Raw genomic sequence first — 22,057 nt, 5'->3', positions numbered from 1 at the left:
CCTGGCTGTTGAAGGTAAATGCAGAGACGGCCTGTCCAGTAGCAGAAGGAGGAGGACAGCTGGCCTCCTCAAATAAAATGCTGCAAATGATCAACAGGCCGATTGGGAGAGAAAGATCTGTTAACATTAGGAGTGTGTTGCTTCAACCAGGATCTTTCGCCAATGGTGATAAACTTGTGCTGTACAGTTAGTTAAGTACTGTACTGCAGAATTTGGTACATTTACCTTTTGTTACAAGGCAGAGAGATGATTTTCAGAACCTTTCAAGGTAAATTGTCTGTACCTTATGCACTCGCTGCAAAAGATCGCCTAGTGGAAATTGCCCCATAAATGGATTAAGTGCCATGATAGAGTGAATAAGTACATGGCCTTTGGAAAAGACTTGATGAGTTAATAAGGAGTTGGTCATTTAATACTGCGATGAATAGAAATTTCTCCACTTAGAGTTGTGAGTCTTTGGAATTTGAGAATTCCGAACTGTGGATACTATGTCGTTGATTATATTCAAGACAGAGTTTGATAGATTTTTGGGTACTAAGGAATTAGAGGATGTGGAGAGGGCAGCAAGTTGGGGTCCAAGTCAAAGATCTTGTTGGATGGCACAGCACGCTCTTGGATAGCCTAATCATTTTCTATTTCTTATGTTCTTAATTGGGTTTCCTTATTCCATTTTCTTGTAAGTGATCAAAAAGTTGACTGATTGCAAGTCTGTTTAAACACAGGAAACTGTATATTTTTCAGATTGATATCCATCAAATATGGTTGCATTTTTAATTTGAGACTTTTGCTCTTAATGAGTAATGCTTGATAAATCCATAAAATGTTTTCTAGCCAGAGGTGATGAAAAGATAAGTACATAGGAGAGAGAGGCCATTCAGACAGTCTTGTTCAAGGTTTCCATAGAAACCTATGATCTCCATCATAGCATCTGTTTCTACTACGCCACCCAAAAGACCCACTATGGATTTCCTGATATCAGCCTTGAACTTGCCCTTCACCCATTTATGCCTATGTTTATTTAGTCCTGCAGTTATACTTTAACTTGATGTGGTGCTCTCCCTTCCTTTAAGACACCACTTAAAACCCACCTTCTTGACCAAGCTTTTGGTTATGTATCTTAATATCTCTTTTGGTGATATGGTGTAAAATTTTGTACGATAACTCCTGAGAAGTGCCTTTGGACATTTACTACATTTAAAGGTGTGATATAAATGCATGTTATTGTTGTTGAATAACCTTTTCTATTCCATGTGGTGTCATGCATACTTATGAAATATTTCCTCCTCATCATTTACCTCCTTTTGGGGCTGGAGTGCAAGGTTTTCTCACCTTCCTTCATGATTCAGTTCTCTTACAATTGTGATTAGCTTTATTATTGGTCTCTGCACCACTTTTGGGCTTGGATGCTTTTCTTATACCTTGCTGATCAAAACTGAAAGGATCTAGATAGCAATGATAATAACACTGAATTTTTGCGTCCAGCTTGAGGAAGAGAAAGGTGAGTCTTAAGACTAGTGTTTTAAACTTAAATAAGGGCAGTTATGAGGGTATAAAGACAGAACTGGCTGAAGTGAACTGGGAAATTAGGTTAAGGGATAGATCAGTAGAGATATAGTCGTATTTAAGGAGTATGACACTTAGCAAAGATACAATCCAGTGAGAAAGAAAGACTCTAGGGGAAGGATGTACCATCCATGGCTAACTAAGGAAGTTCAAGATAGTATCAAATTGAAAGAAAAAATGTACAATTCCATGAAGATTAATGTCAGAAGACTGAACAGAATATAAAAAAGGATGTATCCCCCTGTGGGAGGGACTAGAACTTGGGGACACAACTTAAAAATAATCAGTCTCCCATTTAAGGTGGAGACGAGGAGGATTTTTTTCTGTCAGAAGGTCGTGAGTCTGTGGAATTCTCATCTACAGCGAGTGATGGAGGCAGTGTCTTTGAGTATTGTTAAGGCAGAGTTTTATAGATTCTTGACTAAGATGGGAGTCAAAGGGTATAGAGGTAAGCAGAAAATAGAGTTGAGGCCACAATCTGATCAGTCACAATCTTATCAAATGGCAGAGCAGGCCTACTCTTTCCTAAGTTGTATGTCCTTATGCTCTAATAAGAGAGCTGCTGTTGAGTAATATATGCTGGTTGCTACCAGGATTACATTCTAGAGTGTTCTTTCCAGATATGACAAATTTTAACTTCCCTATCTCAATAGTTAGTCTTCTACCGGTATCTCGATTCAAAATTTCAAAGTGAAAGCATTTCAAAAGTTCAGTGTTCTATTTCATATCTCTGCCAATATCATTGAACTCTTGCTATGGGAAGTACAGTATTTTAGCACAGGGATGTTGGCATGGAGCAGTCTTTGCACATGATAATGTGCACTGTACTCTACCCTTGTCTGACCCAGGAAATCTGATAACCTTGCAGTCTACCCCAGAATCTGCAGACTGTAATTTTGTGGCACTCATTGAGGGAAGAATTTTGCCCAGGTCACTGGATGAACTCCCTGCCCTTCTTGCTAGTGGTCAGAATGTTGAAGTAAAGTTGAATTGGCATTAAGATTATTTAATTCAAAAAGGAAGAAATACCATAATGGAAACACTGTAATATTACTGGGTTATATAGCAGTACCGCTTAACAAGAACCAACTTTCCATCAGCTGTACCACATGAAGTATCTTTTTTCTTTAGCTGTGGAAATAAACATAATGAATTGGTTTTTGGATTGTTCCCACCGAGTTGCTGAACAAAGCTTTTAGAAAAGAATTGGAGGATTTAAGATAGTGTTGAAACTGTGTGACCTCAACATAGGTGAACATGGCATGTATTTTGATTTTCTTCAGTAATATTTAAATATATTTGTGTATATAAACATTCTTAAAATCCTCCCTTCATATGTTCAAAAGTATTTATGTTGCACAATGCTTTCTCTGCATAGTGTTGTCACTAGGACTTCGATAAGGTCCAGTGGCTGCTGTGTGACATTTCTATGCTTGAACTGCAAAATATCATAGAAACAAGATGAGGTCATAATGTCCTTGAGTTTGTACTGATGTTCAATTGGATTATGACTGATCTGTATCTCAACTGCATTTTTCTGCCTTTTCTCCATATTCCTTGATAGATGTTGCCCTTTCAAATATGGCTTTGAGCTGCATAATGTTAAAGTGGAATACTGATGGCTTTAAGTTTGTCTTTTGCAGCGAGATCTGTATCACAGAATAGAGGCAAAAACAAAAATACCTGGAAAAAACTCAGCAGGTCTGACAGCATCTGCAGAGAGGAATACAGTTAACGTTTCAAGTCCGTATGACACTTCACCAGAACAAAGGAAAAATAGAAAAGAGGTGAAATATAAGCTGGTTTAAGGGGGTGGGGCAGGTGGGACAGGTAGAGCTGGATAGCGGGCCAGTGATAGGTGGAGATTGTCAAAAGATGTCATAGACAAAAGGACAAAGATGTGTCGATGGTGGCGATATTAGCTAAGAAATGTGCTAATGGTGACATTAAGGGTAGAAAGCAAGACGAGCAAGGGACAGATATCCCTAGTGGGGGTGGAGTGGGGGAAAGGGATTGAAATAGGCTAAAAAGTAGAGATAAAACAATGGATGGAAATGAACCAGCTTATATTTGACCTCTTTTCTATTTTTCCTTAGTTCTGGTGAAGAGTCATACAGACTCAATGTTAACTGTATTCCTATCCGCAGATGCTGTCAGACCTGCTGAGTTTTTCCAGGTATTTTTGTTTTTATTTTGTTTTGGATTTTCAGCATCCGCAGTTTTTTGCTTTTATCACAGAATAGAGGTATTGGCACAACATTGAAGTCAACCGGCTTTTAATAAAATGCTCTATAACCTTGATTGATCTTTTTATAAAAAATAATCTTTGTACTCAATAAGGTGATCAAACATATTGGTGCTGGAAAATCTTCAATTTTGTTAATGATCCTGTTAAAGCATCTTATTATGTTAACGGTGCTATTTAGCATTGAATACTTCCAGGCTAGTAATGAGGGGTACAACTCCTGTATTCGAGCCTGCCCAACAATGTGCTTAAGTTCAAACCTCATTGCAGTAGTGCTACAGATTTTAATTTGCCACATTCTGAGTTAGTATTATGATATGGCAGGTGGTATTTGCCGGGCAGATCAAATCCCAAAGGGAAACTTGGTCAGGCTGTCACAATGATTTTGCAATTTATATTTATCACGAGAAGGTATTTGTACTGAAGTCAGAAGTAAAGATTCCACTACCACATTTGGAGATTTTAATATTAAATTAAAACATTATTAACAAAAAAAAACTTAAACACGCAAGATTACAGTTACACAGTTAAATTTAGTCTTATAACATTTCCCAAAAGATTTCTACTTAGCTAGACTTGAAAATAAACACCGTTTTGGAGGCAACCATCCCTATAGATTCTTAATCTATATAACACCTAGTAATATTACCACAAGGCACCCACTGTTGCTATGGGGGAGGTATGTCACAAGCTTCTCTCTCCCTCTCCCTCGAAACAGAAATCCAAGGCTTGTAACAAAACCTAGCTTTCTGGAACCAACCAATATTTCTCTGGGGTGGCTAGAAGCTGCTACTTCACAGTACACTCTTCCAGATCTCACATGGTCACACCTTCAGGGAAAATAAAACTTAGTAACTTTGCTTTATTTATGATATTTGCTGGTTGTAAAACTTCCTGTTATGTTTGTTTGAAATTTAACAGTTAAAAATTCAGCTCCTTATCTATCTCCTAATGCGAATTCCTATTCACGTTGTATCTACTGGGATCCCATCTTAGCTCATCCAACTCCACTTCAAAATGCTTGCTTCTACACCTAATCCCTTTGATTTAAACCTTGCAGCCTGACTTCAGTTTAATTTAAATTAGTCACACACACATATGCACACAGCCTCCACAAACCTGCTTCACAGTATCCCACAGTAATATTGGAAATAGATTATATTTTCTTTACAGTTAGCAGTATCTAGGATGTGACTTGGGAATTTTGGCTTATGCACACATAGAATCCTTTATAGCCCACAGGGAGAAAACACTTTCATCTACTTAGTCAGGGCTGGATTTGAGCTGAACTATGAAGAGCTAATGACAAACTTGATTGCATCACTACTTTAGATGGAATTGCAAATATAAATTGGGAAGAGTATCATGGTTCTGTTAGTATGATATTGCCAGTGTAAACCATCCTTGAATAAAAATGATAAATCTGTTAAGATTTGGCTTCAAAGGGGCTTCCTACTAGTTTTGTACAGTGAAATCAGTAGGTGACTATAAATTGTTTTTCTTTTCACAAAAAGCGTTTAACACAAAACTGATGTTGTTGTTTGGCCCAAGCCCTGCTCTAAAATATGAGTACTGAATCTAGACTGAGACTTTGTGTAGTACTGAGGTAAGGATACATTCAATGGGGATGCAGCTATTTTAGATGAACTATTAAACAGAGGCATTATTTTGTTATTGTTTTGGTTCAATGTGTATGTTAAAAATCTCATGACACTATTTCAAGAAGAGCAGGGGGTTCATCCACTGTCCTGATCATTGTGTTGGCATCGAAGTGCCACCATTGCTATTTATAGGATTTTGCGTTTCATAATTAGTATACATGGGACCCCCTACAGTCATTGACACACTTCTAGGTGCCTTTGCCCCAGCTTATGAAAGGAACTGTGTTCCATTGGAGTAGCAAACAATGCCATCATTGTAGGGTTTTTTCTTTATTAAGTGGCAACAGAAATAAGTCAGTGAACACAGGGGAAAATAAAGTTTTATTATACTATGCATCTGATATGCACAGTCCCAGATAAAGAGAAATTAGAACCTTTACAGATTTCCTAAGGTCCAAAGATCCCAGTATGAAAATCCATGAGATTACTTTCCACATTTGCCTATATAATAGTCATTATGCTCAAAGTAATTCATTATATCAAGCCTTTGATTGCTTCAGAGACATTATATAGATGCAAATCTTTTTTTCTTAATTTGTCAAGATTCAGTGTACACATGCAAAAAATGGTAACACTAAAATCCTAAATATAGCTGCCTATGAAAAGCTAGAAGTGATTGTAGTAGCATCATCAGGCTTTTTTTGTGTGATTAAATTGATTATTCAAACCGTTATTAATGTATTTGTTTACATACGGGGTTTTCTTTATTCACCCCTTGTTAAAATTTTGTCAATTGCTCATCTAAATAACTTTTAGTACCATATTTGCAGTGTATGGGGGTGTTCAGCTGGCTTGATGGCTAGGGTGTGGATCATTTTAGTGCCAACAGAACAGGGTTCAATCCTTGATCTGGCTGAGGTAGATTCGTGGCACTTTGCTGTGGTTTGGCGAAAAATCACGAAGGACCTGCCTTTGGGCAGAGAACTCGAGGAAGATCATTAGTGTATGCCAGTCTTTGCTCAGTGGTGGCACTTTTGTTTCTGATTCAGATGTTTGTAAGTTCAGGTCTTACTTCAAAGACTTGAGTGTATAATCTAGGCTGACATTTCAGTATTGTATGGGGGAAATACAGCATGATTGGAGGCACTATCTTCCTGATGAGATGTTAAACAGTCTCTGGTGAATCCCACAGCACTGTTTTAAGAACAGCAGTGGAGTTCTGTGTTATAGATAGATTACCTGGTCATTCATCTCATTACTGTTGCCTACGTAGCTAGTAGCTACAGGTCATTAATTGGAATGTCCTCAGGACATGAACGACATCTATAACCGCAAGTTCGGTCTTACAAAATAATGTGTAGTTTTCAGGTGGAGTAGATGGCAATAATGGGTTGAGGGCCTGCAGTCCACATTTAAAAGATTAAAACATTGTCTTCATTTTTATTCTTCCATTTTAATTCCAATGAAAATTGCTATGTAAAATTATCATACCAATTACATCTTCCCATTAGTTTACATAGGCAGTTTCCATTACAAAAGTGGACACAAGGATATTGAATGGAAACAAAATTAGCAGGAAATCCATGCAAACATGGATTTTAAAAATATTTTATATTCCTTTTCAGTTTACTATGGCATTGCACATGGGAAGTCTATTAAGGGCAGGAATATTATAGCATATGATTTAGAAAATATTATTTTGATAATGTGGAAATAACCTGTCCTTTAAGGCCACAAAATCTAATAGAGCGTAAAAGGCACAATCTGAGGTTAATTAGAAGCTAATTGCTGTTGGTTTGTCTTTAGATTCACAGGAATTTGTAAATTGCTGATTCCTTAGGATAAATTTATGAAGGTCATAAATGGATTTCATTTTTCAAAAGTTGCTTTGTTCAGTCAGGATTCAAATTCCACATTCCCCCCCACACACATCCCCCACACCCCCTGCTTTGGCTGCTGTCTGAATGATGTGGTCCACTACTTCTCAAAAACTATGATTAACTCCATTCTACAGTTACGTGAGTGAGACTGACCCTGACAGTTTTTTTAATCGTCCCACAGCAGGAAATGGTGTACTCCAGTGGTACAACTACATTCTCACAGAAAAGTGATAAAATTTGTCTACTAAAAAGAGTGTTAGTTCAAATTACAATCAAGATCCTGAATTCTGCTTGGGAAACTTTTAAGTGATAAGAGGCAGTTAGGATGTTCTGAATTTTAATGTACGTTATCCAAAAGAATCCCATCACACTAAGAAATACTTCATGAGTGCATGCAGCTGCTATCACAGACTAGATATGGTCCTGTAATGAAGTTTTACATTATGCATAGGAAACATATGACATCGACCATAAGGATTGCAAATCCAATTTTTTACTCTGAAGCATAAACAAATAATAATAGTGATCATGTGCCTTGGAGATGTTAGTGACGGCGAACTGATAGCAATAGAATTAAAGTATTGCAAATAATGGAAGAATGTGTTTCTTACATGAGCTGAAGATACCATCTCCTCTTACCTAGCTTAAATCCTTCTACACCTTTAAAAGGCCTTTACCCCCTCCTCTGTGCCCCCTCCCTCTTCCACTGAGTATGAATACTTGTATTGCTCCATTTGTGCACTGATCCTGCACTATAAATACAATGTATATATAAAACAAAATCGTATTCAATAAGGGAAATAATACTTAGGCATCTATTTCAATCCTGTTTAAAATGATAAATACATGAAACATCTTGTATACCATTTTGCTAGATCTGTAAACATGGGAAAGAAGACAATGTTGTTTTGATACCATTTTCACTGGTCTCTTCCACCCTACGGAAATGACTATCTAAAAATACCGAAGTGTTGCAGCAATTCACAACAGAACAGATAGACATCTCCTGAAGTGTATCATTAACATTACTATTCAGTTGAAAAACTTCCAGTAGAACATTTGGGATAAGTTATTCTCCATTGTTGCAGGATCACAGCTGATTTAAGATGTCTGACATCTCTTAAACCTTCATTCTCGTGAGATGATGATTTGCACCTTGATGGTTAACCCAGTGTTAAACATTGCCTGTTGTAGCTCAGGAGGCCTACTCTGGCTTGGCAGTCTCTGCCACATTTGATGCAGATAAAGACAGTGGGCTGAGAAGATGCAGGATTCACTGGCCGCTGTTTTCTCTGTGCCTTTTGAGCGCCAGTTGAGCTTTCTCCTTCCCTCTTCCAGACTGCCTCCAGAGGTCATGGACATTGGAGATTGTCCCCCCCAGTTGTCTGAGTTGATGTCTGCCAACTTCCTATCTTGCTTGCAGGTGTCTTTGTAGCAGAGGTATGGACGTCCATTAGGTAATGTTACCCAATGACTCTTTCACCATCTAGAAGATCTTTGGGTATATGCCATTAACCATCCAATGAACTTGCCAAGCCAGTGTAATCCTCGTCTGCTTAGTTATGATCATGTTCTGATGAATTAGCATGCTCCATGACCTCTAAGTTGGCGACCTTGTCCTGCCCAGTGATGCCGAGGATACATCTGAGACAGTGAAGGTGGAAACTGTTCAGCCTTTTCTCCTGCCTAGCATAAGTTGTCCAGATCTCACTATTGTAGAGGAGTGTACTGAGGGCCCAGGTTTGGCAGACTCGTTGGTTTTGTGTTCTTGGTTGGTCCAGTTGCTGTTGTTGCACACTCTTACTCAGCTTGGACATAACAGCTGCAGCTTTTGTGATGCATGTATTGGTTTCTGCAACAACTGAGATAGCTGGTGATCGTGGAGCCTAGATATGTGAAGCTATGAACAACCTCCAGCGTCATATTGCCAAATTGCCATCAATCAGCAGTGACAATGTTCTGGACCATGATATTTATCACCCCGATACTGATGGTCAAACCAAACTCCACAGGCATGAGAGAGTTTTCCAACTTGCTGCTGAAGGTGTTCCTCGCTATGGAATGCTAGTGTGGCATCAGCATTGTAGAGCAGCTTTCTGATGGGACTTGGCGCACTTTTGTGGTGGATCTCAGGCAGGCAAGGCTTGAACAACTTTCTAGAATGTAAGTTGACATCCTATGTAGGTGAAATGAAGGTATATGACAGCAGCAAACAGAACATGCCAATGAGTGTCTGATATAGCATATTCTATATTGGACAGTTGATTATTTAGTTCCATGCTTATTGACCTCAACCTGATTCAATCCTTTTTTTGTTAGTTACGGACAGTTGTACATTTTCAAATGTAAATGCAGCAAATCAGATATGATCCTAACCTGTGTAGCAGCAATGAGAAAGGTGAAAAAAGGCCACCTATGATTTGGCATTTTGCTGATTCATCACTGAACAAAACACCAATCAATGGCTTGGATTTTGCAGTCAATAGTGAAGCGACAGTGCTTCCCACAAAGATTAGTGATCTCTTGTGGCATGCATTTCCCCTTAACCGAAGTAACTTTGATTCTAGTGTCCAGCAATAGTACTGTCATCAAACGGGCTAAGCAGCCGATCACATTTAAAAATTCTCACAGAGAAGAAACCTGAAACTTATTTTAGGAACTAGAGGTAGTTTAAGTAAGTTGTGTTTGTGGGTGTTAGAAATGACGTTTAGCTTTGAGTTTAAGTTTGGTTTATGTTTCTGTACTGGGGTGTTAAGAAAAGGAGGAACTTGAGTTTTGATTTCACTTTAAAAGATGCCTGCATTTTAATGAGATTTTAAGACTTGAAGGGGAGCTAAAACAAACATGGTAGAAAAAACTACTGTTACCTAGCAATGGGTCCAGAGAGAACCCTCACAAAGACACAAAGAAACCAAAAGCAGTTTGTGTTCAGTTGGTCATACAGCTCTAAGGAGAAGGGAGCAGTTTTAGTCTCTCTCTAGACTGCTGAGGAGAATAAGCCTAAGAATCTTAGATGGGTTGCTCCAAAGCTAAATTAACAGTGAATGTCAAGTGAGTTCTGGATCTCAAGGGAAACACCAAGTTGTCAGCAGTCTATTGGAGCAGGCCCTTAAGGATAAAGAGGCCCAAGAAGCCCTATTTGTTAAGTCAAAGGACAAGTAGATGAATTTGGAAAAGGTCCTGTTAAGTGAAGTTAAGAGTGAGAAGCTGAGAAAGGCTCCAAGCTTAAAGGGAGAAAGTGGCAGGACACAGACTTGAAGCAAAGTAGGCTTGCGAGAAAGCCAGAAGATCCAAGGAGACAGCCTAAGGTCTGTACCTCTTTATCATGGGCATGTGAAGCAGGGCTGTTCTGTTGCCAAAGTTGAGCATTTGAGAGTGCGTGGAAAGCAAAACTTGAATGTACGTGGCAGTCTGGGGGGAGGAATGTTGGAAGGAGAGTTCAAAACCCTGGAGGTGGACCCTTGTGGAAGGCGTCTAAAAGAAAGCGTCGCTTGGGAGATGATTCCAAAGCAGGTTCTTTGAGAGTGAATATTGGAAACTTTCGTGTGAGAGACAGAGTTCAATGAGACCGGTTGGCTCACAGTATGGCAAGCATCTGGGGGAGTTGATGAGGGATCCATAGTTTCTGTTTGGGTTGGTATCTTACATTTGGTTTCAGAGTGTGGTGTGTCTGACCACAGGTTGCCTATTGGCTTATATGGATTGTGTACTTACTGTGAACATTAGAGTACAAGATAGCTTTTGTAACTTGTGTTACCCTTACAAATCTGATGTGGGGAAGGAGAATAGTAATATAGTTAATCTTGTCCTGTTTAATAAATGTTTTATTCTTTTATTAAAAGTTCATCAGCTGAGTTCTGTGACTCTGTTTAGTAGCCGGCCTCCACATTTCGAAACAAAAAATAAAAGTTAGGATCTATCATCCAGGTTCCACCCTGGGATCTGGCTTGTCCAGTAGTAACATCAGCTGGGATCATAATACCGATTATCCTTCACTTTTTAATCATTTTCCAATCAGCAAAATGGAATATATGTTGGGATGTAAGTATGGAGTTATGTTGGAAGTTGAAATAGCATAAACAAACTTTTTTTAAAAGTCTGTATTTATCAACGTTTGACATTCCGTAAATATAAAGTTAGTTTTTCAGAACCAGAGAAATTGTTGAGCTGTAATTATGAACTTAGTATGCTTTTTAAAAGCCCTGTTATACCTCACTCAACAAGGTGTAATTTTTTCAAGTGTTTTTGCAGCTATGCTATCAGTTTAGCATAAGGCAGAAGTTCATGACAAATCAAGTGATTTCAGAAGGCCTTCATCTGTGGGTACTTCACCAGAGCACCCTATGAAAAAGTAGGGAATCGTTGACAATAACTTCTGGATTTCCTCTTTTCTGGTGGACATTAGACACTGCTGTTAGTTTCACAGTTGTAATGAAGATGAACTCTGACAGTTTCATTGCATTACAACTGCAAAACCTGGGCCATATTGGCTACATTCCAAACAGTAATATCTCACCTGAGATTTAAAATGGTGAAAGATTAAAGTGATAATTTGCCCTTTATCTCATCATGATGCCTGCTTTAAAAATAGATGGAAACAAAGTGATAGTAAATATATATTAAATGGTACACAATTGTCCTGGTTATTAAAATTTAAAAGCTACATTTGGATTTCTAGCAAAAATATTAATAGATAGGAGGAGGGGGCACATGGCAGGCTAGAACTGTACTTTTTGAAACAGACTCAATATATGTAAACTATATATGATTAAAAAGTATGATTAAGCATGAAGTTGTAAGATCAAATGGTGCAGACAGGAAGTGTACACAAATCTAAGGCTTTTAATGAGATAAATTATAGTTCAACTTCATGACTGACCTCCGCTTATCGGACAGTGGATGTATTTCACAGATTGGATTTAGTTTTGATGATAAATTCCTAGCAATGAATAGGTTGATTACTGCCTACAGCTAATGTGGCCAAAAACCTGGTCTAGACACCATTGTCCCACTTTGTTCCATAATGCTCCTGTGAAGTGTCTAGGGACATTTTATTATGTTAAATGCGATATATAAATGCAGGTTCGTGTTCTGAGCTCATCGTTAGGTTGATTATAGTGAGACAAAGAGACTCCTGATTGGTTTACCATACTGCTATCCATTGTTTTTTTTCTGAAACATTGCTCTGACTTATTTCTAACACTTTTTTGCCACAACAGTTTGTTATTTTTAATTGCTTATAGCATAGCTTTTCCTGCAGTGATGCAATAGAACTATGCTATTGGACAACAGCTACTGGTGCTCTGAGTTGAGTAATAAAAACTGCAGGTATTGGTTCTTGTGTTGCTGTGCTCCCAACATAGCAACGATTTAGAGCATACACATCTCCAGATGTGATACAGCCGAATAATAGCAGGCACTAAATCTGGTTAAACAAAAAATGACAAAGTGGCTCCAGGTACAGGTATCATATCCATGAACCAATTTTTCCAGTCTTCATTTTCAGTGTTTTTAAGTTATTCTTAAAAAACCTTTTGAGTACAGTATTCTGTTTTAGACCTATGAACTGTAGACATTTAAACATTTTAAATCACAATTTAATGCTTTGAAATTATGCTTTTTAAAAATCCTTTCAAATCCATTTTAAAAACCTTTATTTTTTTGGGATGACTATCAAAGTGACAGATGTAAAGTGCTGCAAAATGGACTGCTGTTCTATTTTGTCTCCCAACACCCTGCCATCCCCGAAATTTGCATTAGGTGTTTACCCCTCTCTGATTATAGGTTAGATGCAGAGCAAAACTTCCCACACTCTTCTATAACTTCAGTAGACCATCCAAATGCACCAGCATTGCAGTCCATCGTCACACCTCTTGACGTATTTGTAGCATTTCTGAATGAGACTACTAGTTAGTCCAATCATTGGCCCACGTGGATCACCTTAATTCAGTGGGGAAGTTGTGGGAGGAAAGGTCCAAGAGTCAGACACACACAGTAAAAAACTTTAATACCACGACCTAGTGGTGGACAAGGACTGTCATTGAGCTGTCCTTTTTAACAAATTTGAATTTTACACCAGTTTCCTTCTTTGCCTGCAATCACTGGTGGCCATAGAGTAGATAGATGCCTATAATATCCGATTAAATGGAATAATACATGACAGAAGTTTATCGCTGCTTAAATTCTTAATTCAATCTAAAAAAAAATAGTTTTTCTCACAAAAAAGCCATAGGACAAATTAACCAATTTAATGAAATGGCACAAAGATTAACTAAAAAAAGCCATAAAATATCAAAGCAACTACATGTAAATTCTCATGATTAGAACTTGAGTGCTCTACAAGATGCACGCTAATAGTTCATTCATTTCATAAAAGTTCTTTGTTTGTGGTTTGCTTCCTATCACCAGCAAATCCATCCACAAAATTTTCCACTTAGTGCTGAGACAAGCTTCATCTGGATATTTGGCTTCATTTCAGCCTCCAGCCCTAACTGTCAGAATTCACTCATTAGTTCAAAACATGGTTGTTGGGAAGGCTGGTTTTGCTTACTAGATCTAGCCATTTGGGCTTATTCTTCTAAGAATTCCACTGTAATAGCAACAGTATCCTTGGGCACAACATCACTGATTTCCATGTTGATCAGCAGCCCCTCAATTTTGTTACTGATACCGAAATGGATTCAAAACTTGTGTATGCAGGGCAGTCACAACAGCAAATTCAAGCACTCAACAAGGTTCTCTGCTTCTGTCAGTTGTTGGTGTCTGTGTGGGAGACTCAGTTGTCATATGCAGCTGCTTCAACTGCTGCTGGGATGAAATTACAGTGCTAAATACAATTTGCACTAATTCTTCTTTCAGCTCCTCCCAAGCTAAATGGCTCATGCCTGTACAATATCCAATGAAAAAGACAAAACTGCATCATGTATAGTAATCACTTTTTTGGCACTTAACCTTTTTGGTAGTTCTGTTTCATGTTATGAATCTCATCTGTGATCCAGCCAATGGATGCTGTTATGTTAACATGAAAGTATTAGCTCTGGTACATCTGCATGAGAATCCCACAATTATCAGCTGTCAAAAGATTACTTTTTTTCCTTGTGTTATTAAAGTAATTTACAGGCTGAGCAATAGCACCGCAAAAACAGAGAGGGGTGGTTTACATCCCTGGTCAGCAGCAATGTTCTTTATTCCTCAGTTATGCTAACTCATACCATAACCGTATAATGCTTATAATTTTTTTTCATTACCTGAGCCATTTCCATCAATGAAGTTTGTGAATAGTGTACAGTTTACCGACAGTGACGATATTTTCTGGCTTATGATTAAATATAATTTTTGAAATGTTATTGCTTTTTGTGGGAATGCCCATCCCATATTTTGACCTGGAATTGATTATGCAATGATTTTGAAGCAGCTGATTCATGATATAGGAATAGGGCCAGTTCTAAATTATTTGATGCAATCAATTCACCTTTGACTTCAGGACAAGTTGAAGTGCATGCCCTCTTCCTTTGGTTAAAAAACTCTGCTGGTAATCAGTGATAGTTCATACGTTCCAGATAGATGGTAAGTGCAGTTGGAGAGTTATTAATTTTTGTGCTGCAGCTTTCTTCATTTATCTAGGTTGCTCTAGCACATGTTTGATCTTGTACTTTTCCCTTGACGGTGTGGAGGGTGGTGCACTTCTATCTACCCATCTTCTCAATTTGCTCCCCGCACTCGATAATGTACTGTACTCAGGAGACTCAATTTTAATCACCCAATGTTGATCATGGGGTTGAATTCAAATTAAGCAGTGCATTTCACTGTTGAGATCTTATTTGAAAATGGAAGTTGAATTCAAATTAAAGAATAGTCCAAATTATAAGGCACAAATTAAATTATCTTCAATAATTTTATCTTCAATTGAAGGAATATGTGTGTTTTTAATTCAAATTACCATAAATCAAAATAAGAGGAGACTATTAGTCTTAGGGTATTAAGATGACATCAGTTCTACTTGATCCTAATTTACATAACTATTATACTAATGGAAGAAGCTAAGGTCTGTTACTTATAGAAATATAGTATTGAAACTATCAGGTCTACTATATGATTCTAGATTCAGTTGGTCAACTCTTATGGGTTCTAATGCAGTTGTCCAGTTGTGTTTTCTTTCTTTAGACCACAATGCCTAGTTTCATCAAAAGTTGTTCAGATTTATTCATTGTTATGGCACAGCGGATAATGTCGAGCGGCTCAAATCCCAGAGCGAAACTTGAAACAGCTGCCACAACTGTTTTGCAATTTGTATTTCATTTCGAGATGCATGCCTTGAATTCAGTAGTAATAAGTCCACTGAGACTTGTTTTTCACAAAACTAAATTAAACATTTATTAATAAAAGAAAAGATTTTAAGGATATACATAGGTCTACAGGTTACTACTATAATAACACCTAAATCCCCTAATTAATCTGGCTCCCAGTTACACCTCCATTAAGGCAATGGTAAAACAAATAGAATTAAGCAGACCCAGGCAAAACACACAATACCCTGGACAGTGATATTAACAATTAATTACTGCCTGAAAGGGTGACAGAAGCAGATTCATTAGTGACTTTTGGAAGGGAATTGGATATATACTTGGAAAAAATTTCAGTGCTGTGGAAAAGGAGTAGGGGAGGGTAATTGTAGCTCTTTCCAATAGCTGGCATAGGATTGATGGGCTGAATGGCCTCTTGCATTGTAACATTCTATGATTTCATAATTACTGCGATGACCAGTGAAATTATTTAGGTGCTTTAATATCAAAAGTCCTCCAACAGGAAGGAAGTGCAGGGGGTTTGCTGCTACTTTTGATGACTGCTTGGAACTCAGAAAAGGGCATGGATGGTTAAAGTTTGCCTCCTTTATAATATCAGATGCTGGCAAGCTGAAAAGGAAACATCACTGGATTGACTCTTGAAAAATTAAGTTTCATATTTATGCTTGAAGATATACAGATGGTGTATCAGTTCCAGATCTCATTCCAATCTTTTTGTAAAAAAAATCACGGTGGACCAGACAACTAACAAAGACATGTCAGTGAACCTGGCTAGGTGGAGCATGAAATGGTTTGGCTACGTTTTGAGATGAAGGATAAACTGCTCCTTCTATCAAAGAAAAGCTCCATAACTGGGCATACACTTGCAGTTCTTGAGATGGAAAACAACTTGGGCAAAGTTTGAAATAGTGAGACCTCTTAAATAGGAATTGCTGGAGGACATTGAGCCTGTGGTGTGGCTGGAATCACTAAAGAATGAAATGAATATATCTGTGGGGTGGAGAATTGATATATAGCAGCATAACTCTTCAATCCTGTTTCCTTTTCTAGCAGTTTTCCCACCCCCACAACCCCTGTCTGTAACGTCCAAGCTTTTGGGGGATTGTAACTGAGGAGGTGTGGGGGTACCCCAAAGATGCACTGGGAAACCACCTCCCGAAATCTCCAAATGAGGATAGCACAGTAATTGCCTGGGAAGTTCAGACTTCTGTTGGACAATTGCCCAGCACTGGGAACCATCCCAAAGTACGAAATAAATCGGAAACTTTGGATGGTTCCAACTGTCTCACTGGAATGGTTACCCAGGAAAAGTTAGAAGAATTAAAACCACTTCTAGCTCCTGGCTAACTATAGTATTGACCCACTCTCTGCCTCACCCCCCAACCAACCGACACCACCCCCCCCCCCCAGCCCAAATGAACCCCTGCCGATCACTCAAAACAACACACTCCCAACCAATTGACCTACCCCTGACTAGCCAACACCCCCGCCTCTAACTCCCAACAGACCCGCCCCCTGACTGACCGACCCACCGCCACCCCCCTTCCACTTCCCCAATCCTACTGACTTACCGAACAAACTTACCTTCTCCCTGGCTTCTGAAAGTGGCTGGACCTTTATACTAGCCTGCTTTACGGCAGCTAGCACCGTAAAAAAGAGGGCGTGACTTCCTTACCTCCGATTCTCTAGCCCTCGACACAAGGCCTCTGGAAAGCGCTGCACCAGGCTGTTCTCTCCCAGCCTGAGCTGGGAAGTTGGTCGAGAAAAGATTGGCTAGATTTCCAGGTAAGAAACTAGGAGTGCAGTAGCAATTCGTCTCAGATTGCCACTCCAATGAAGTTCAGGCCTCCCACTTCTTTGTATAACTGCAACAGCTGGAATGCTGGAAGTAGCAGCAGAGATAAGATTTAAAAGTTAAATTTGAATTGCATATCAACACACTGTTTAAGACCGCTTGCCTGTAGATGATATGTTGTGGCAACAGGTCAAAATTCTGAGTGGCACCACAGCATAAATACAATAAATTAGGAAAAACAATTGTTCATTATAGAATTTGCATTGTGTACCTTCCTCCTACATCCTGATATATTTTGCTAATTACTGTACTTTTAGAACCCCAATTCATGTCCTCAAATTGCTGCGATATATTTAAATCTTGAATTGATAAAAATGTGCTATCTTTGAGTGATATTTGGAATGCAACGTCTGAAAAATCATGTAATGACAAAGTTCAAATATGTACTGGATTAATATACAGTATATGAAATCTGATCTTGATTCACAGTTTGAGCCAAAGGTTTTTTTAAAAAGTAATATATTATAATCCATGTCAATGAAACATGCCTACTGAAAAATGCAATAAAAGTTTGCCCTAAGATTGTAGTAATTGGCAAATTTTAAGTAATATGAGCAAGGTTTTCAGTTTATTTTCTTAGTGCGTAGCTCCTGATCCTTCTTTATATACTTTATAGATCTCCAGACAGCTTATTTAACATCCTGCTACACAAAATGTCAGCAAATTTATTGAAACTCCCCATTTCAACTTGATTTTTTGTCTCTGATGTATTTTCATGCAAGACTCTGCACAATGGTTTCAAATTGTGAACCCAAATACAACTACTCGGGCCTGTACTTTTGTTGTACAATGTATAATATCAACCTACTGAACTGATTATGTACAGGTCTGCACCAAAAGTTTCCATTTCTGAATGAAGACCTGAAAAGTTGCTGAAAAGGAACTATATTCCTTAATTTGGCATTGCTGGCAGCAGACAGTTTATATTATTATAATGTACTGAATAAATATTTAACATTGCCTTGCAATACTACACAGGATTTACGCAATTTTCCTTAACTGAGTCCTGTTCTTTTTCAACCCTGTCTGTAGAATGCACATTGTTATAACATGCCATTTGGCCAGCTTCCAAGTAGCATGTTCCTGCAAGAGCCTACCATATTTAGTTACACGAACAGTTAGATCACGGGATTGCATGTACCCCATCCTTCCTATTGTACCATGTGTTAAGAACCTACATTAGAAATAATATCCATTCCAATAAAATGTCATTTTACCTGAGTATTCAGAGTAGCTTTCAGGATTTTGAAAAGCAGCTTGTTTGTATTAAGACAAGTGTATATATTATATAATATAAACAGTTAACATGTAACTTTCTAATCTGACAGCATTAACCCACAAGCTAGAATTTTGCTGCCTGTGTTTTCTGAAAGCTTAAACATTGAAGCCCATGGCAAAAGGCTTTTAAAATGTACGCTTTTACTTTCTGAAAAGTGACAGATGCACATCATTTCATTGGCCACATGTGCTCCTGCCAAACTCTCAATTAATTAATTATTGGTGCAGTGAAAGTGAGGAAAGAAATTACAGTATACTATGTGGGCAGTAAGAAAGGTGGAGTCCACAGGCAAAACAGATGCATACCAGAGCACAGATCGTTGGGCTATAAATTTCACTGTAACCTGTTTCTATGTGGAGTATGTTGGTACAATACAGTGCAATGTCAATGTCACTTTTCTTAAGTAATGTTCCACTCCGATATAACTTGACTTGAAATTGATTCATGACATGAACTTTTAAAAGTTTTAATGTTAGAATTGATACAAATTATACTTTTTTCTCTTTAATTATCATGTCTATTTAGTCTTTGGATATAGCATCTTTGAAATTAATAACTCCCATAGGAATATTGCAACTTAACATTGGTAGAGGCATTGACTGGAACTGACATGCTTTGTCCAGTGAGGTAGGAAAAATTGAAGGACAGGCAACCCAGTAACTTTGATGAACATTCCAGCCTTTAGTTACAGGGCAAGATTGACTAAACTCTGAGAGTAACTTGGCTGTCTGCCATTTCAGTCAGAAAATGTGGGACCTAAATGAAGGAAGGAAAACCACAGGAGGAAAGTCTTTAATAATAAACTGGATAGGGTGTTAATCTTAGTTGTTTTCAAACCTAATTATTTATTTTCCTGTAGATTTGATAAACTTGTAGCTCTGTTAGAATATATAACAGGGGTGGCTGAATCTTCTAAACCTCAGAGCTGCACACGATAATCTGCAGACATTTGAGAGCTGCAAGACACGGACTATCTTTTCTCGATGTTTTTATTACTATTGCACACACTTCTGTGAGGAAACTTTCAGCTTTTTCTCTCTAAACTCGAGGCTTCCTTCACACAGCTTCTTCCTCTCTTATCTTCCAGGCTTCCTTCACACACATTTCAGATCATGACAAAAACAAATCTTCTTCACTGACATACATCAGGGCTAACACATTTTCAAAAATTCTTTAACGCGATGTGGGCATCACTGACTAGACCATTTTTATTGCCCATTCCCCCTAAAGTAGGTAGTTGTGTGAGCTGCTGCAGTCCATGTGGTGTAGGTACACCCATAGTGCTCGTGGTGCATAGTGTTAGTGAGAGAGTTCAAGGTTTTTGACCTTGTCACAGTGCAGGAACAGCGATACAGTTCCAAGTCAGAATGGTGTGTGGCTTGGAGAGGAACTTCCAGGTGGTGGTGCTCGCATGTATCTGCTGCCCTTGCCCTTGTAGGTGCTAGAGGTTGTGGGTTTAGAAGGTGCTGTCGAAGGAACCTTGAGTTGCTGCAGTGTGTCTTGTAGATAGTACACACTGCTGCCACTGGTGCGTTAGTGGTGGAGGGCCTGGATGTTGAAGGTGGTGGATGGGGTGTCAGTCAAGCAGGCTGCTTTGTCTTGGATGGTGTCGAGCTTCTTGAATGTTATTGGAGCTGTACTCATCTAGGCAATTGGAGAGTATTCCATCACGCTCCTGACTTGTGCCTTGTGAACAGGCTTTGGGGAGTCAGGAGGTGAGTTACACTCAACAGAATTCCCAGTCTCTGACTTGCTCTTGTAGCCATTTCCAATCTTTGACCTAGTAATGTAGCCCACTGCTTAACTGAATTTGGCAGTCTTCCAATGTGGAAAATAAATCAAGAGGTTTAAAAAGAAGATTGATTTTACTTGAAAAAAAGCTGTAACCACCTACTGAATAACAAATTTGAATAACAGTACCTGTGTCCTAAAGCAATAAATTCTTACATTCCTGTTCTGTATTAAATTCTTTCCTCCCTTTCCAGACATAGGCTGCAAGTTGGAGGGTCAGCAATGAGAGGGTGGGTTAGGAAACTGGAGAAAATGGCGCTGAAGGTCACATGGCCCTTCGTAAGCCCGGCAGGAAACTACGAAAGACATCTTGTGATGGCGCCTAAACAAATTGTTGATCTTAGCCCTCCTCCCTTTGCTGCTGTCTGCTGTCCGGTTCTCTTCCTCCATGAAGCTGTTCATGGCTGAGGCTGAACCTGGTTGTTTACCTCCTGCCAATGGACAATTTAAGCAGTTTCATAGCACAAGAAATGAACTGCACTCTTGTGTGTCAAAGAGCCACATGCGGCTTGTGAGCTGCGGCTTGACCACCCCTGATATATAATGTAGCTGGAGAAACCATCTTTTAGATGGTGATGGGGTACAGTTTCACAGGCGCCAAAAGCCATCCATATAGCTATTGTTTGTTTGTAAGCCTAGACACAAAGTTTCAGTAGGCTATTGTACTGGGGAACTGTGGAGAGTACTGCAGTCAAAATGCTGATGTCCACGCATGTACTTTGCAGCAGGCTCTAACTGATCAGCTATTAGGATTAGCAGCTGTATTTTATTTTTCCTTCCCTCTCTCCTCCCAGCTGAGGAACACAAAAATTGATTGTAACAAGCCCTCCCCCTGCCCTCCCACCTCCAATTCTACTGAGGTTAATGAATTCCATATGTTAATGTCTGCAAAGCTTAGTGATGTCATTGATGCATTTACACACACAGTTATCGCAGTGGTGAATTTCAGTATTTGAGATATGTATAATAGGAAGGTTACTGAGCTCAATTCATGCATTTCACATTTGTAATCTATAATAAGTAGAAAGAAATAACTTGAATTTTATCATGTATTGAAGACATCCCAAAAGTGCATCACAGCGCAGACGCTGTTGTTAGGTTGGAAAATTCATAAACTAGTTTGTGCACAGCCAAATCTTATGAACAGCAAATCAGTGAATGGCCAGATAATTTGTGTTTGGTAGAGCTGTTTAAGGGAACATTGTTGTCTAGGACACCAGGAGAATTCTCTGCTTTTCAGTGTGGTTAATTTATCCACATCAGAACTTGCAGCCAGAGCCTTGATTTTAGTACCTGTTCTGAAAGATAGCACTTACAGAAATGCTGCATTTCCTCAGTACTCCACTAGAATATCAAACTAGAATATTTGCTGAGGTCCAAAGTGGGTCTTGAATCCACAACCTGACTGAGGTATGTGTGGTACCAGATGAACAAAGCTGACATTTGGGTAGAATCAAGTAACTTTTTATATATTAAAAAAGTACTTTGAAATCAACTTGTAAGTAAGGAGTAATGGATTGATAAATGCTGTAAATAGGTT

At 38.6% G+C, this 22,057-nt stretch overlaps 1 protein-coding gene across 1 annotated transcript in view; it reads left to right on the top strand.

Annotated features, from left to right (window-relative positions):
• The window catches only part of dpm1 (dolichyl-phosphate mannosyltransferase subunit 1, catalytic), an 81,103-nt gene that overhangs the window by 424 nt on the left and 58,622 nt on the right, over positions 1-22,057 (top strand). The gene's annotated exons all lie outside the window — the stretch shown is intronic.

Source organism: Carcharodon carcharias, chromosome 14, assembly GCF_017639515.1.
Source record: "Carcharodon carcharias isolate sCarCar2 chromosome 14, sCarCar2.pri, whole genome shotgun sequence".
Taxonomy (NCBI): Eukaryota; Metazoa; Chordata; class Chondrichthyes; order Lamniformes; family Lamnidae; genus Carcharodon; species Carcharodon carcharias.
The sequence above is the reverse complement of the archived record's forward strand: the minus strand, read 5'-3'. Positions and strand labels throughout refer to the sequence as shown.